This window comes from Citrus clementina, unplaced genomic scaffold, assembly GCF_000493195.1.
Source record: "Citrus clementina cultivar Clemenules unplaced genomic scaffold, Citrus_clementina_v1.0 scaffold_1, whole genome shotgun sequence".
Classification (NCBI taxonomy): domain Eukaryota; kingdom Viridiplantae; phylum Streptophyta; class Magnoliopsida; order Sapindales; family Rutaceae; genus Citrus; species Citrus x clementina.
The window spans coordinates 14,230,159-14,234,451 of NW_006263303.1; positions in this window are offsets into that span (position 1 = coordinate 14,230,159).

Below are 4,293 nucleotides of genomic sequence, written 5' to 3' on the forward strand. Positions count from 1 at the left end.
AGTAAGAAAGTAAAGAAAATCATGAGATCACTTCCAAAATAATGGAGACCTAAAAGAACTGCTATTGAATAGGCTACAAATTTAAATATTTTACCTCTTAATGATTTAATTAACTCTCTCATTTCATATGAAAAAGATTTGTCAGCAGAGAAAGGGCATGAGGAGAAGAAGAGAAACATTGCTCTTAAAGCTTCAAAATATGAGAGTAATAGGGAGAATGAACCGGACGATGAGAAGTCGGCCATGCTAGTGAGGAGGTTCAGAAAATTTTTCAAGAAAACCGGTGAGCAAAGAAAATTCAGAAACTTCAAGAACCAAAAGGAGAAGAAATAGGTAATCACATGCTATGAATACAAGAAGCCTGACCATATAAGATCGGAGTGCCCACTTATCAACAAACTGAAGAAGAAAGCCATGGTTGCAACTTGGGATGATAACGATGAAGATTCAAGTGATGAAGAAGAGTTGCAAGAAGTATCAAACCTAGCGCTTATGGCAATAGGAGATGATGAGGATCTCAATGAGGTAAGTGATCCTTCATATGATGAATTGTATGATGCTTTTAAAGAATTGCATGATGAGTTGATGAAAATTGGTAAAAAGAATACATGTCTTAAAAAGAAAATGCTAGAACTTACAAATGAAAAGGATGCCCTGGAAAAATGCAATAATGAGAAGACAAAAGAATTAGAATTAGAATTAGAGAATAAAATGTTGCATGATAAAATTACATCTTTTAAAGATAAACAAAGCACTTATGAGCATGAGAAGTCACATATAGATGAGTTGATGAAAGAAAATGAAGTGTTTAAGAAGAAAAATAGTGAACTAAATGAAATTGTGCTAAAATTTACAAATGGACAAAAGATGTTGGATAATATGCTCAATTCTAAAAAATGTGTGTTTGACAAAAGAGTATTGGGTATAAGCTGAATTTGAGACAAAAATATTATAAGAACTACTTTGTGAAGAGTATCTCTATTAATAATCAAGTTGTATGTCATTATTGTAATCAAAATGGGCACATGAAAAATAAATATCCAGTAAAAAGAAATGCATATTATGGTGTGAAATGTATTTGGGTTCCAAAAGGAATCATTGCTAACATAAAAGGACCCAAGACGTTTTGGGTACTTAAAACTTAAAGATTGTCTCTGCAGGGCTTGAAGAAAAAGAAAAATAAATGGTACTTGGACAATGGTTGTTCAAGGCACATGATCGGAAACTATGCATGGTTCTCAAGTTTCACCAAAATTAAAAATGGTGGAGATGTATCTTTTGAAGACAATTTAAAAGGAAAGATTCTTGGGATTGGTAATGTTGGTAAAGTTTCCTCAATTCTAATTGAGAATGTATGCTTGGTTGAGAATTTGAAACACAACTTGATTAGTATTAGTCAATTATGTGACAAAGGTTATAAAGTTATTTTTTATGAATCAAGATGTGTTATTGAGAATGTATATGATGGGAAAATTTTGTTTATTGGAAATAGATGTGGTAATGTTTACACAATTGATATAGAGTGTGCATTTACTCATGATAAATGTTTTTCGGCATTGCATAATGATGATTGGCTATGGCATAGAAGACTAGGACATGCAAGCATGGATTTGATTTCAAAAAATTTAAAAAATGATTTAGTTAAAGGTATTCCAAAAATTGGTTTTCAAAAAGATAAGATTTGTGAAGCTTGTCAATTTGGAAAACAAATCAAAACATCTTTCAAAAACAAAAATCATATTTCTACTTCAAAACCACTTCAACTTCTTCACATAGATTTATTTGGGCCTTCTAGATATGCTAGTTTAAATGGCAAATATTATGCATTTGTGATTGTGGATGATTATTCTAGATATACATGGGTATTATTCTTAGCTAATAAGGATGATGCCTTTAAAGTGCTTTGTAAGAAAATTCAAAATGAAAAAGGGTATGGTATTGCATGCATTAGGAGTGATCATGGAAGAGAGTTTGAAAATCATGCATTTGAAACATTTTGCAACAATTTGGGCATTGTGCATCAATTTTCATTACCTAGAACTCCACAACAAAACGGAGTTGTTGAGAGAAAGAATAGGTTAATTCAAGAAATTACTAGAACTATGTTGAATGAAAATTCATTGCTTAAGTATTTTTGGGCCGAAGCCGTCAACACTGCTTGTTATGTTTTAAATCGTGTGTTGATTAGACATAATCTTAATAAAACTTCAAATGAGCTTTGGAAAGATAGAAAACCATATATTGGCTATTTCAAAGTTTTTGGATGCAAATGTTTTATTTTGAACACAAAAGATAATCTTGGCAAATTTGATCCAAAATCCGATGTTGGTATTTTTCTTGGATATTCAAACTCAAGCAAAGCTTATAGAGTTTATAACAAAAGAACTCTAGTTGTGAAAGAATCTATGCATGTTACATTTGATAAATCTAAACCATCATCTACGGAGAAAGTTGTTGTTGATAATGATGCAGATAAAGAATTACAAAAAGAGTCATAAAAGGATAACCAAAAGGATGTATCTCATGGGAATCAAGATGAGCAATATGAAGAAATAAATGTAGAGCAAAATGAAAGTACTTCTCAATCACTCCCTAAGGGGTGGAGGTATGTTTCTTCTCATCCTAAGGACTTGATTTTAGGAGATCCCTCAAGTAGCATAACTACTAGATCATCATTTAGAAACACTTGTGAGCATGCTACATTCATATCTCAAATTGAACCAAAATTCTTTGCGGAAGCGGAAAATGATGAATCTTGGATTATGCCAATGCAAGAGGAGTTAAATCAATTTGAGAGAAACAATGTGTGGGAATTAGTTCCTAAACCGGAACATCAATCTATTATAGGCACTGAATGGGTATTTAGAAATAAAATGGATGAATCCGGTGTGGTTGTAAGGAATAAAGCTAGACTAGTGGCTCAAGGTTACAACCAAGAAGAGAGAATTGATTTTGATGAAACATTTGCACCAGTAGCTAGACTAGAATCCATTATGATGCTATTAGCATTTACATGTCACAAAGATTTTATTTTATTTCAAATGGATGTCAAAAGTGCGTTCTTAAATGGTTATATTATGGAGGAAGTTTATGTGAAATAACCCCCTAGTTTTGAAAACGAAAAATTTCCAAATCATGTTTATAAGTTGTCAGAAGCATTGTATGGATTAAAGCAAGCACCTAGAGCATGGTATGATAGGCTTAAGAATTTCTTATTGGATAACGGTTTTCGATGGGTAAAGCGGATGCTACTCTCGTTGTTAAGCATAAGAACCAAGATATTCTTGTTGTTCAAATTTATGTTGATGATATTATTTTTGACTCTATTAATGAATTGTTATGTAAAGAATTTTCATCTTGTATGAGTAAAGAATTTGAAATGAGTATGATGGGAGAGTTGAAGTACTTTCTTGGTCTGCAAAAAAAACAAAATGAGAAAGGAATTTTCATAAATAAGGCCAAGTATGTGAAAGACCTGCTCAAGCGATTTGGCATTGATGATTCAAAGACCAAAAGCACTCCAATGAGCACAACAACTAAACTTGACAAAGATGAAAAAGGCAAAGAAGTGGATATCAAAACGTATCGAGGTATGATCGGATCTTTACTTTACTTAACCGCAAGTAGACCCGATATCATGTTTAGTGTATGTTTGTGTGCAAGATTTCAATCATGTCCCAAGGAATCTCATTTACTTGCTGTAAAAAGAATTTTCCGTTATTTAAGTGGAACCATAGATCTTGGCCTTTGGTATCCTAGAGGAACTCATATAGATTTAACATATTATTCGGATGCGGATTTTGCCGATTACAAAGTTGATAGGAAAAGTACTAGTGGAACTTGTCATGTACTAGGTCATTCACTTGTTTCATGGTTTAGTAAGAAATAAAATTCGGTTGCACTTTTAACCATCGAGGCTGAATATATTGCCGTAGGGAGCTGTTGTGCACAAGCTCTTTGGATGAAACAAACACTTATAGATTATAGCATTAATCTTGAACAAATTCTTATTAAGTGTGATAATATTAGTGCTATAAATCTTTCAAAGAATCCCATTCAACACTCTAGAACCAAGCATATAGAAATTATAGATCATTTCTTGAGAGATCATGTTCAAAAGGGAGATATTGCATTAAAGTTTATTTCTATGAAAAAATAACTTGCCGATATTTTTACAAAACCACTTTCTGAAGAACAATTTTCAAAAATTCGGCATGAACTTGGGATGATAAAATTTTTGCATTAACATCTTTATTCATGATATTGATTCTATTAAAATTGATTGATTTATGA